Below are 13,915 nucleotides of genomic sequence, written 5' to 3' on the forward strand. Positions count from 1 at the left end.
GGATATTGAAGGAAATAGGATACTCCTTAGAGACAAATGAGAGGACTGGAAAACCAACCATCTCCACTGGCAATGTTAGTGAGGACTAATGAAAAACAACTGACATCTTTGATCCAATGATCATATTTTCTCCCCGAGCCCAACCTGATTGTGTTATTGAATGTTCTGGAGCCTTCCTCACTTATTTAACTATTATGTTCCTGTACTTATGGGCTTCAGCAGGTCTATGGTCTCCTCCCCCAAATGAAATGAGAGGTTTTTAACTGGCTTAGCCCATCAGCAGCCCCTGATGAAACCTGACAGATCTCTTTTTGGACTACACAAACTCGATAACAGTCATGCCAGGGCCACCTTCTTTTTCCACGCTCACTTTCCTGTGCTGGGTGAGTGATAGAAAGCATTTATGATATCTTCAGAGTCCAAATGGAATTACTGCTAGCTAGGAGTCTGCCTCCTAGAACACCATAGAGGATCTAACACTCTTGGAAAATTCTTTGTGTGGCCAGAACTGAGGAATCAGGCTTCTGAGTGGGTGGGTGTGGAGGGTCTGATCTGGAGATAGGCATCAGGGAGGAGGCTGAGCAGCCCCTTTCCAGAGTTCCCCTGTGGGATGTAGGTAGGTGGCTGCTACACTATGCAGCTGGTGGGGATGAAAGTCCCTTTTGTGAAGGGAAGGTTCTGATTTTGATCACTTATGGAGTCCTTACTGAAGGGGCCGCCATTCAGAGTTAGGTTCCTAATTGGACTGGTAAAGTTGATATATTTCCCAGTCTCGGGCCAGGAAAGGGCAAACGAGGTGGGTGGCACTTAAATGTACTGAGTGATGAGGTCACAGATAGGTTCTGGGGGTGGACACGGCAAAAGTGGAGTTGGAGCTGGAGAAGCCCCAGTGGGGAGGTGCTGCCAACGCAGCTGGAGGGCAGCAGGAGGGACTGTTAAGTCTACCATCTGGCCTTCTCCTTCCAAAGTTCATGTAGTGGATTGAATTATATCCCCCCCAAACTCACTGAAGCTTGAATTGTGTCCCCCAAGTTTTATGTATTAGAAACTTGGTCCCCACTGTGGGTGACTGTTAAGAGGGTGGGAAATCTTATAAAGGTGATTGAAAGGTGGAGCCTTGAAGAGATGATTGGATTGTAGGACCATGAAGTAGTGAATGGATTAAAAATGGAGGTAGGGCATGGTTCTGAGGGCCTTAAAAGGAGAGGAGGATCTGTCTCTGCTTCCACCATCTTGCAATCTGAGACCCCTGAGCCACTGTTGCCACCACCAGATGGACTTCCCAGCCTCAGAAACTGTAAGCAGTAAATTTCTTTTCTTATATAAAAAAATTCATCCTTCTTCCACAGATGCCAATGTTTTTTAAGCACTCACAGAAACAAAAAGAAATTGTGCTCCAACTGTTGATGATACTGATGACGTGTCCTGTACCTCTCATGAATCAATATAGCCTTTCTTCTTTAACATAATAATGACATTTTTATTAAGCAATTTTTATTATTCTGTCTTCCAGACATGCTGCTAAAGGTTTTATATGCACTATTATGTTTTATATTTATTGCAATCCTTTTGAGTTAATTACTATTTATAGACAAGGAAACTGAGGCTCAGAATGGTTAAGTAATTTGCCTGCTGTTGCACATCTCATTTCTACTTGATACAATAAATAATGAAAAAAAGGCCCATTCATTTACTCTATGAATTCTGTTTCAGATACTTACTATGTGCAAGATAAAAATTACTAGAAGCTCACCACCCCATTTCTCTCAGACTTAACTTAATTTCTTTTTAATTTGCTCAGCTAGCCTAAAAGCTCCTCGACAGTTAGTAATGCTATTCTGTAAAGCCTCCAGGGAAAGAAATTTCTTAGGTTTTCTTGGTAAAAATTTTCCCAGAACTTCCAGGGATTTCTTAAGGCTCACCTAAGACTCTCTTGCTATAATTGTAGTCAACTCTTCATGAAGGGTGGGGAAGAGCCAGAGCCAGAGAAAAGTGTTTGAGAACAACCTGTCCTAGAAGGAGGGTAGGTGTTGTTGGCAGTGAGACGGAGCAACAGAGTCAAAGAATATTAGAGCTAACTGGGCCTTAAAGGCCAAAGACTCTAACTCCCCCACTTTCCAGGAGAAAAATTGATCCAAGAGAGAATGGGCCATTTCCCCAAATCACTGTGCTATTTAGGGACAGACCGAGAACCAGGGTCCTGGCCTGCTTACTTCCAGAGAGGCAGAGCACTGTGGTAGAAATAGCTGGAGGTTTAAAGGCAGGCAGGTCAGGATTCAAATTCTGGTTCTGTATTTCCTAGCTGTGGGACAAGGTAGGCTTGCAGTCTTGCATATTTTTGTTGTTGTTGTTGTTTTAAAAAGATGACCAGTAAGGGGATCTTAATCCTTGACTTGGTGTTGTCAGCACCACGCTCTCCCAAGTGAGCGAACCGGCCATCCCTATATAGGGATCCAAACCCATGGCCTTGGTGTTATCAGCCACACTTTTCCAAGTGAGCCATGGGCTGGCCCTCAGTCTTGCATATTTGATACTTTGGTTTCTATTTGTAAAATGGGCCTGATCCCCACCTCATAGAGATGTCATGAGGATTAAATGAGATAATGTATGTGAGTTTCTGGGGCATAGCGGAGACTCAGTTAATATTATTCCTCTCCCTACTCAGGATCCAGTCTTTTTATCCACTGTATTAGTTTATGTAACAAATCACACCAAAACACAGTGGCTTGAAATAACATTATTATCTCTAATAGTTACTGTTGATCAGGAATTTGGGAGTAGCTTGGGTGTGTGGTTCTGGCTTGGGGGTCTCTGATGAGGTTGTAGTCAGATGTCAGCTGTGGCTTGACTGAGGCTGGAACATTCAAGTTGGGCCACATGGGCCTCTGCACAGGGCTGCTTTAATGTCCTCACAATAAGATTCCCCCAGAATGAGTGATCCAAGAGACCGAGGTGGAATCCGCAATACCATTTGTGATCTATCCTTGAAACTCACACACTTCTGCTGTATTCAACTGGCCACAGGGGACCAACCATGATTCACAGGGCGATGGGACCACAAAAGGGCACAGATATGAGGAGATGACGATCACCGCAGGCTGACTGACACAATGACCCGCGGAGGAGATTCTACTCCTGGTTTCACAATTGTGCCAGGGTGTCACGGCCCGTCTTAACCTCCTGTGTCTTGAGTGGTGTGGATAGTCCCCTCGGATCCTCAGGGAAGACAGGGGCTGTACCCCCCTTCGTGTCTTCTAGAGTTCTGAGAACACTGTTTATAATTAGCTGAGCAACAATTCCCACCGCTGAGCTAACTCCAAGGCTCATCTGCTTGCTTCTCTGGAGGTTTTTAAATAGACAGGGATGTGTTAATGACACAGTACATTATCTGTCTGTTACCACTTTGGCAGGCAACGTGGAAACGTGACTTTTTAAAGGAGGAGTTCATCAGTATTAAAGCAGCTCCTGTAGCACAGGCATGAAACAGTGCTAAAAGGCTGCCTGGGAAGGCTGGGGTTCCAGAGCACCTGTGGCCTGTCATTGTGCCCTTTGAGTGGCAGCTGGGCATGACCTGGGAGCAGATGTGGATGGGGCTGATCTGAGACATAGCGGGAGCTCCCAGTGCCCTCGCCCAGCTGGGCTCATTACTATTGACGCCTTCCTGGGTCTTCTTCCCTTGAAGGCATTGAGTCTGCTCCAAACTCAGCATCATCCTCAATGAAATGTGATTATTGCTTATTTGCTGATGACTTTCCTTTTTTTTTTTTTTTTTTAAAAGATGACCGGTAAGGGGATCTTAACCCCTTGACTTGGCGTTATCAGCACCACGCTCTCCCAAGTGAGCCACAGGCCAGCCCTATATGGGATCCGAACCTGTGACCTTGGTGTTATCAGCACCACACTCTCCCGAGTGAGCCACAGGCCAGCCCCTTGCTGATGACCTTCAAATCTATACGTTGACCCCACCCCCACCCCACCAACCTGTCTCCTGAGCTTCAGCCTGTTCACTACTCATTTTCACTAGCATGTCTCACAAGCATGTTGAAAATGCCAGTGAGCTATGAACTCATAACTTTCTTTTTGCCCAAATTCTTGAATCCTCCTATGTTTTCCACCTCAGTAAATGGCACCACCATACTCCCCATTGTCCAAGCCAGAAACCTAAATGTATGACATGATGGTTAAGAGGGAGGAGGGTGGGCGCCTGGCCCCAATCCCAGCTCTGCCGTTCACAAGCTGGGTGGTCTTTGGAAACTAGCTCCGCTTAATGTCTCAGGTTTTTCTTCTGTAAAAATGGAGATAATAATAGAAGCCATCTAAGAAGGTGGATAGGAGAATTAAATAAGATAATCCATGCCTGGCATACCGCAACAGCTCAGCAAATGCTCCAAGAATCATTATGATCCTTGGATTCTATCTCCTCAATAGTTCCTGATGTCACCCGCTTCTTTACATTTGCCACTCCCTGGTCTGAGTCACCGTCATTGCTCAGCTGTACAAGTGCTTCCTGAGGAGAATGTGCGGCTGGAGAGGTATTTCCAAAGTACAGATGTGAGTGGTGTCACGTCCCTGCTTAGCCTTCACATCCCCTTGTCCCTAGGATTTGGAACAAATTCCTTACGTGGACTGAAGGGCTCCACAGGCTCTGACCCTGCCCCCTCTCCAGCCTCTCTCTCCACCCCCTCCTCCTCTGGAGCGTCTCTCGGTTCCTCGGATGGGCCGCACTGTCTCTTACCTTCAGGCCTCACATATGATTTTCCCTCTTCAAAGAAACGTCTCTACTGTCAGGTGGCTTCTCAGTGTTTACTATAGATCTTATTGCTGAGGAAGAAAGGGAGAGGCAGGTAGAGGTGAAATCAGATAAAGATGTTTTATCTCCTCTTTTCAAACTACAAAACTTGGTTAATCTCCCCTCACCTCGTCCCTCAGTCAGGCTGGTTAATCTCCCCTCACCTTCTCCCTGAATCAATAAGGCTTTGTTGAAATGACTCCTCATCTGACAGATCAGGCTCACTTCTATATCCTTGGTGTTTATGTAGCAACCGGTGCTTCACAAATATGTGTTGAATTAACATACGAACGGATTGCTACAACTTTTCAAGTCTATGTACAATGAATATCCAAAGGGTCACCAAGGCCGCCTCCTTGCTAATATTCTACTGTTATTTCAGAAGTGGTACATAAATCAAATGCTTAGCTCGAATGTGTTTTGGTACTTCTGTAAAAAAAAAGACATCCAGAATTCCTATTTTCACCTAACAAATATTTATTGAGTATTTCATATTTAGCAGGTGATACTAGACCTGTAAAGTTGAATATGACATAGTCTCAGGCTTCCTATTGTCAGGAATTTTCAGTCAGGAATTAAATGAGGTATTAAGCAAACATTTGTTGAATGAACAAATGAATAATGAATACAAGTATCGAATCTTAAAAAAAGCGAAACTTTTTAGCTTATTGTTTAGAGACAACTGAATGTGTGTTGCTACTGTGCAGTTCTAAACTTATCTTCAAATTCATTCATTCATTTATTCATTCATTCAAATCATAGTTATTAAGCATCTGTTATATTTTGAGAACATGAATATCTACTAGTTTCTGGATGGGAGCCACGAGCCCCACCCAAACTGTGGAAAAATATTATGGGCCCTTCAAGACCAAATGAAATGTCAACACGAAAGAGCTATTTGCAATGCAAATGTGATGTCAACAGCCTTTGTAATAAACAGGCTGAGGAAACAAATCCTGGGAGCTTCTTGTGAGATCAGTTTAGTCGTTTTGATGAATTACAAAGGCAGTGAAAATCTGGAAACTCCTTCTAATTTGTTTATCTTCCATATCTAAGGTAAACAGTATCAATCTGTACTTGGGCAGTGCTGCCAAACCATTGGGCCTGTTTGTAAACCAACTGGTTTCTACCCACAGATCAGTGATTTTTAGCCTTTTATGGAACACATTCCCTTTGGAGAATCTGCTGAAAGCAACGAACCCTCTCCCCAGGAAAATGTACATTCAGCATGTTTGCATTCATGTACAGGGAGAATTTCCTAGGAGGATTCCCAGAGTCAGGGTTGAGGACTTTGGAGTGGAGCCACATGTCTGTTTCCCGAGGTGGTCCCCCCACCGAACTCCTTTCATTGCTTTGGAGACAGAATTTATGTGCATATCAGTGACTTTGTAATGGGATTGAGGGCCCACGGTAAATTTGGGCATCTGTTTAGTTTAGTTCACTTTAGTTCCTGGAGCACCCCTGATAAGGGGCAAGAGTATTGAACCCATGCATTAATAAGGAAAACTTTTCTGATGTGTTTATTACATTGTAGCTGGATCTTATCTGTTGGGGCAAACAGACCCAGAACTGAAACCTGGAAAGTCCCCTTAATCTGGAATGAAGTGGATCTGACTGTCTGCTCTAGAGTGTCACTAATACAACTCACTTAGGGTTGGTGATGAGCAGTACATAGGTCGGGGCTGGGTTGGGGAAAGGCCAATAGCTGTGGCTCCAGCTCTCTGTTTGCGCAATGGCCTCTCCTGCTGTTCCGTTCCTCACGGAAGCAGAGGTGGGACGTAGGAGAGTGTTATCTTTCTGTCATTGTCCACAGAGTGCTCAATGCCTCAAGTGCTGGATACCTACCTCCATTTGCATCACTTTTAACCCCAGCCCTTCTCAAACCTGGCAAACTTTCCTCGAGGGGCTGAGTGAGGATTCTCCATTCACCCGATTCTGTCTTACCATAGGTTCCTTCCTCAGTGGTGTTAAGGGGACTTGGGGGTACGTTTCCACCGATTCCTTAGTGGAGGAAGAGTTTCTTAGAATGATGTGGTTAGATATCAGCCCATCTTGATTGGTCATTGTTTCAATGAGATCAACCAAACCCTGGCTGGTTCACCTCTCCTCCTGGACAGACACTGTGGATGTGTCAGGAACAGGTCAGAGGCACATGGACATGTAATTGTTTATTAAAAACCCTGATTGCTCTGTGCATAACTTGTGTCTGAACCCTCCTGATGTCTTTTGTCCCCGAAATCCTTAGGAATTTTCCAGCCTGACTGAAAATGCATGGTAGCTTTGGTGACATGCTGCTCTTGGAAGACACTCTGATACCTCGCTTCGGGCGGGAGGACCTCAGGCCAGGGCTGGAGAAAAGCAGCTACCGGCTAGAACTGCCAGGGTCAAGGCCTGTGAACATGCCCACCCAGACTCTGTAAGCTATGGCTTTCACAATGCACCATTTTAGCTTCCCGGCTTTTACACTACAAGCATTACATGAAACTGGCTGTTGGAAATATATTAGCAGCTGCCATCATATCCAGCTGGCGGGGAGCCAGAGGAGGAAATTAAACTCTGCATTTCCCCAGCCCTCCCTACCTCTTGTTAACTTATTGACTCTGTTCAATGTGAGCCTGAGAGTGCTAAGTCTTGCCATTTGCCAGGACCATGGCACTTGGAGTTCTCAGTGAACTCGGATGCCCATTGAGCCTCTGCCAGCTCATTGACGGGCTCTGAGAACTCCAGTGTTATTGCATGGACAAGATCCTAGACTGCCTGGTGTCTGACCCGAGGTGAGTGGGGCCTATAGAGAAAAGGTATGGTTGCCAACATCCCAATTTGACTTTTCATCCGTGGAGAGGGAATAGTTTATAAAAGTCAGAAAAGTAATATATTTCAACAGATTAAGAAATCAACATGTGAATAGTAAATTATGGTTCTATTTATTCTATGACAATAAAACTATAATCTTTCATTGAGCGGGAAAGTAAATATGCTGTCTTCTTATGGAGACACCTACTATTACCATGCCCCCAAAATTTGTGTCCCTCTTTTCCAGTCATTTTACTCAGACTGCCTCTTGGCCCAGGTCTGCTAGGGGCCGCAGAAGCATGTAAAGCAGGATCCTCCTGGCCTCTGGGGCATTTACAATCCACTAGGGGAAATAGCAGGAGTGCTCATTATGCCTGTAACACAAGGCTGTGATAAACGCCTGCTGAGGAGATTTACAACGAACATGGGGGCATAACTCACACCCATTCATTCATTCTGCAGACATTTGCTGAGCTCTTACTATGTTCCCATTCTCATTCATTCTGCAGACATTTGCTGAGCTCTTACTATGTTCCCAGAATGGTTTTTCGCACTTGGGATTCAAAGATAAAAATGTGTCTCTACCCTCAAGAGTTTACAGTTAGTGAGGAGACAAGGAAAGAATACAGCTTTTGTAGCGAGAAGACCTGAGTTCAGGTCCCAGCTCTGCCTCTTGGCAGCTGAATGACCTTGGGCAGTCACCTTTCCACTCTGTGCTTCCATTTCCTCATCAACAAAATGGAGGAGAACGAGAACAATCTCGAAGGGATGGTGAGTGTAAGGTGAGATAAGGTACCTGAGAGATTTTGTAAGGAGGCAGCAAAGCACTGGTTAAATGGAGGTTATCCTGGACCACCAGGTGGGTGGAGAGTTGGGCAGGCTGATTGAGACCTCCTGGTTTGCACCTCTCTCAGTGAGACCTGGCTGCCCCCCTGCTGGGATCTGGGGGTCCTGCAGTCTCAGGGCTATAGGATGGGAGCCTGGGCCACCCCACCTCTGTCTTTCTGCCTGTTAGACCACATTTTGGGGGGATGGGTCCTCTTCTCTGTAGACGTCACTTATCTCTCCTTCCTGCCAAGTCATCTGGAATCATCGGAGGGCCCTACCAAGATGTGGTGTGAAATCTGCTGAGAGCCTTGACCCTTTTGTTTATTATTTGAAAGTTTTATTTTGGAGAATTTCAAACATATACAGAAGTAGAGAAAATAGTATAATGAGCCCCCATGTACCCATTCTCCAATGCCAACAATGATCAATACATATCTAATCTCATTTTAGTCATAATTATACCTACTCCTCCTGCCCCCTGGGTTATTTTATTTTTATTTTTATTGTTTTATTATTTTTATTTTAATTTATCAATATACAATGTAGTTGATTTTTATGTCCCTTTACCAATTCTTCTTTTCCCCTCCCCCCTGCCCCCTGGATTATTTTATTATTTTAAATGAAAAAACTTAAAAACAAAAACCTGTAGTCACAATTGTATTATTGTACCTAAATATTTTTAAAAGTTCCTTAATATTATTGAATATTTAGTCAGAGTTCACTTTCCCCTGATTGTCTCATAAATGTTTTTATGGGGTATATTTCTTAATATCAGGATCCTAATGAGGTCCACACAATATATTTTGTTGATATTTTGGCAGGTGTGTATGCCAATGGGAATGATGTAGTAAGGAGGAGAAAGTTGTTGATGCAGGAAGGTAAGAGGATAATTTCAGCACTAAAGTGCTCTAGTGGATGCAGGGTCCAGAGCATAAGTAGAGAAGTTGACTTTAGAGAGGAGTGGGGATATTTTTCTACCTCAGCAGAGGAGGAGGCAGGATATGCAGCAGGCAGGTGATTCCTATCTGAATGCTTTTATTTTCTTAATAAAATATGATGAGAGTAAGAGAATTGCTTTGAGCTGGGGAGAATCTGAGGACTACTCTGAACCATCTCTTGCATTTGATAGGTAAGGAAATCAAGGACCAGAGAAGAGATTTGCCCAAGGGTCCAGAGCAAGCTAGTTAATGACCAGTTTAAGAGCAGAACCTCAGTCTCCTGTTTCCAAGACCTAGGTTTGCCTGTTTACTAACCCTAATAAACAGGAGAACACATATGCTTCTCTGGCCTCCCTCTAGTGATCATTGGCTGGACTCCAGGGGGGCTAACAGGAAGGGTGTGTCTCTGAGGATTGTCATTCTTATTTCCACAATTGGCTTCGGTGAGTCTGGATATTGGGTAGCATGATTTAAATCCAAGAGCTTGGTCAAGGATGGAACCTGAAATCACAGAATCTCAGACTTAAAGAGGCACCTCCAGTGGCCTCCGAGATCCATGCTCATTGCTAGAATGTCTCCTACAGCATTCTTCATTGCTCCAAAAAGTCTTGTCGTTTTTACTCATTCTTCCTGCCAGTAGCTGATTGTCCAGCTACTTTTTAATCACATGCAGTGACTGGGCACTCACTACCTCTCAAACGGCGTACTCTACTGCAGGACATCTCTAATGGCAAGAAAACAGAGTAATGTATTCAAATCTGCCTCCCTATAATTTCTACCCACGGAGCCTAATTCCACCTCTGGAGCACTACAGTGAGACCCATTCCTCTCCTTCATGACAGCCCTTCAGTTCTTGGAGCCACCTCTCAGGTCCCCCCAGGTCCCCTTGCTGACAAATGACACTGATTCTGAGCTGGAGACAAAACTCTTAGTTTTTGCTCTTGGCTCTGTGAATTACGGGAAATATACTCTGCTGTCTGTTCCATTTTCTGTTTCTTAAAGTGCTTTCTCTTTTCATTTCAGTGCCCTGGGATCCTAATCAAAGCTCTCTTACTACACTCTGCTTCTCTTGCAGGAATCTTGCCTACACCCTCTCATGTGCCCCTGGCACATCCCAGGGCCTGCTTGGTAGAGACACGTGTCTCCCTTCTCCGTCAGAGTCCCACAGGAGCTCCAGAGCTCCAGTCAGGAGGTTCCTCCTCCACTGACTCATTGCTAGATAACCAGCGAGGAGTCTTCGGCTTGGGGAATGTTCCTCAATGCGGCAGACACAGAAGTGTAATCTTGATGGGAATTCCTATGCTATCCCTCACTATTCAACTCCTCCCCACTGGTCAAGGCTTAACCTTGGACCCTGCTCACCTAAGTCCTTCCAAACAATTCAGACCTATGTTTATTTCCCCTTTTTTGGCAATCTTAATAGCAGGGGCTTGTGGGGGGAGGGATGGTAGAGCCATCTGTTCATTTGAGGAAGAATATTTTATCACCGATTATTGTTTAGAGTTGTGACAATGTGATAATAAAAAGCAGACCTGCCTTGAGTCAGCCTGTGTTCTTTCTAAATCCCCTAAGCATGCTGCACCCCCATGTTGCTTGCGCTGGGGTGGACGGATGCTCTAGTGAACCCCACCCCTGGGCATGCCGCTGTTTAACATGACTCACAGCTTGCCACAAGGCTTCTGTAATTGTTTCTTGTGCCTTTGTTTTCTCCCCCAATCGAGGGATAAATCATTGATGGCTGAGATGAGTCATCATTTGTACCCACTCTTCCTGAGCCTGGCGCAAACCTCCGCATGCAATGGCTGCTTAACACATAATTGCCTGATTTCATGAGTGAGTAATTAGAGTGATCCTCCATTGCCGGTAAGTCCACAGCAACGCATTGCAGTTTCAATCTTTTCCCTTAAAACTGTCCGTCCGGATCAACTTCAAGGAGGAGAAGGATTGGAGCTAGTGTTCACGTGTGAGTGAGTGTGTGTGTGCATGTGTATGTAGTGAAGGAAGACGAATGATGCACGCGGATAAACCTACACCTGCACCACCCCTGACTGTGAGAAGACAGAAATGGAATGTTATCTGGCAGGCTGGGTCTGCATGTACCCAGAATTCCCCAATTTAATTAGGGGCAGAAATCTGACTTTTGCTTCTCTTCTCTCACATCCTTTCCCCTTCTCACCCCCACATTCCCTTCCTAATTACTTGGTGAAATTTCAGACCAGAGCATCCCTTTCCTGACCTCAGCAGTCCATATGATTTTATTCTGATTTTGCTTTGGCTGAGCCCTTGACCTGTTATAATTATTTTCCTAAAGTGCTTGCAGTCCCCAGTGTGTGTAAGCTAATTATCTGCAGAGCATCTATGGAGTGATCTGTCAGTTTCTGATGGATCTGGGGCTCTGCAAGCCTTGTCTGTTGGTTGGGTACTAGGTGCTCTGGCTGGATAGCTTTCAACACTCACTCAGGGTTTTGGCATATGGGAGGTTCAGTAATGGTCCCCATCCCTTACTAAGGCTGGTTGTTTATGAGTAACAGCCAGTGATCAAAAGTAAGCTCTTCTTGGATGAATGAAGACAATTGGGTAAGAACACAAGAAAATTGAGTCAACCCCATGATGGCTAGTCTGCTTCCTGGGAATGAGGCCATGATGGGAAATCATTTCATTCAATTATTTAGTTAATTCATTCCTTCATCTGTTCAACATCTTTTGAGCCCCTACTATGTGCTAGGTATTATGCCAGATGCTATCTGCCTGAAACAAAAATGAATAAGACAGAGCCTCTGCCCTCAGGAACCTTGGTGTAGTTGAGGAAATGATAAGCACATAAGATAATTGTATATGCTGTAAGGGAGGCAAAAATCAAATGCTGTACGAGTTCAGAGGACAGGTGGGGAAATTTACTTTTAAATGGCAGAGCAGGAAAGTCTTCTTGAGAAAGAACACATTTAAGCTGGACCCGAAAAATGGATTTAATTTGGACATAGGGAGGCAGGAGACAGAAGAAGCCCATTGTGCAAATGAGTCTGCAGGACTCTCCTGAAGGTCAATCAGGGGATCTTGGCTTCCTCAAGGCAAGCTGCATAGTCTCACCAGAAAACCTTGCCCACCTCCCATCTGCCACTTCCAATCCTCACCCCCTCCCCACCAGAGCAGTGCTCTTCGGGAAGCTGATGCTCAAGATCAAGTTCATGATCATGACATGTCATAGGCTCACAGCTCCACTTTCTTCTCTTTTCTGACTCAGCTCCCAAAAGCTGGAGAAGTGCCCCACTGCCAACTCCCACCTCCTCACTTCCCACTATTCCCTCCCCAAGGGCTGGATGGGTCACTGCTGTGGTTTGAAAGTCCCCCAAACTCACGTTAGAGCTTGATCCATATCGTAACAGTGTTAGGAGGGTAGGAAATACAGTGTTAGGAGGGCAGGAAATCCGACTATGGTATTTGAAAGGTGGGGCCTTTAGGAGGTGATTGGATCGTGAGCACTGTGCCCTGAAGAATGGATTAATCCATCCATGGGTTAATGGGTTAAGGGCTTAATAGGTTATTGGGGAGTAGACCGGTGGCTTTACAAAGAGAGAAAGTGAGTGTGTTAAATAGCACTCTTGCTCAGCCCTCGCCATGTGAACCCTGCAGTGCAACAGGATCTGTAGAGTCCTCACCAAACAGAAGGCCCTCACCAGATGCACCCCTGGACCTTGGCCTTCCCAGCCTCCAAAACAGTAAGAAATAAATTTCATTTTCTTGTAAATTACCCATTTCAGGTATTCTGCTATGAGTAACATACAGTCACTCTAAAATTGCAGAGAATCTGTCACCACAGACTGAGGACTGGCAGAAACCCACCTCCCTGCTCCTGGCCCTGTCACAAAAGCTATTTCTCATCTTGTTCCTTTGCTTAGGTTGAGTTTCCTTCCCCCTCACACCTCTCGACAGGCTGACTCCTTACATCCTACAAGATTCAGCTCCAGTGTTGCCTCTTCTTAGGGACCCCCACCCCCAACCCAGGCTGGGTTATGTTCCCCTCTCAGGGACCCCATACACACCATCATTGCCCAGAACTGCAACATGTTAAGATGATCTGCTTGCATTTCCCTCTCTGTACTGTCAGTTTGACAGTACAGGAACTCCGTATGTTTGCATTCCTGGTGGATACATAATAAGTGCTTAACCAGTGCTTGCTGGATGAAGAAATGCAGGCAGGGCACTGTATAAAGTAGGTGCCTCTGTAATATATGTGGAAAGTTCTGGGATGAGGGATTGAAGAAAAGGGCTTTGCATATTTTTTTTTCAATCTGTCACAATATTTAAATGATGTCATTGCTCTAGCTGTATTCCAGCAGGTCAGAGGGACCTGGAAACAGGCTCAAAAGTGGGGAAAGCTGGGATGCAATGAGAGGCAGTGGTCAATAGTGGCCTATAGACCTGGGGGCTTGGAGATCTGGGCTCTCATGGGACTCTTCCCTTCCCCAGGTGTGTGCCTTTGTCAAACCCATGCTTCAAGAGACTTCAGGAGGGCTAGATCAGTGGTTCTCAAACTGTGGTCCCCAGACCAGCGCATTAGCATCACCTG

This window comes from Cynocephalus volans, chromosome 8 (genome assembly GCF_027409185.1).
Source record: "Cynocephalus volans isolate mCynVol1 chromosome 8, mCynVol1.pri, whole genome shotgun sequence".
Classification (NCBI taxonomy): domain Eukaryota; kingdom Metazoa; phylum Chordata; class Mammalia; order Dermoptera; family Cynocephalidae; genus Cynocephalus; species Cynocephalus volans.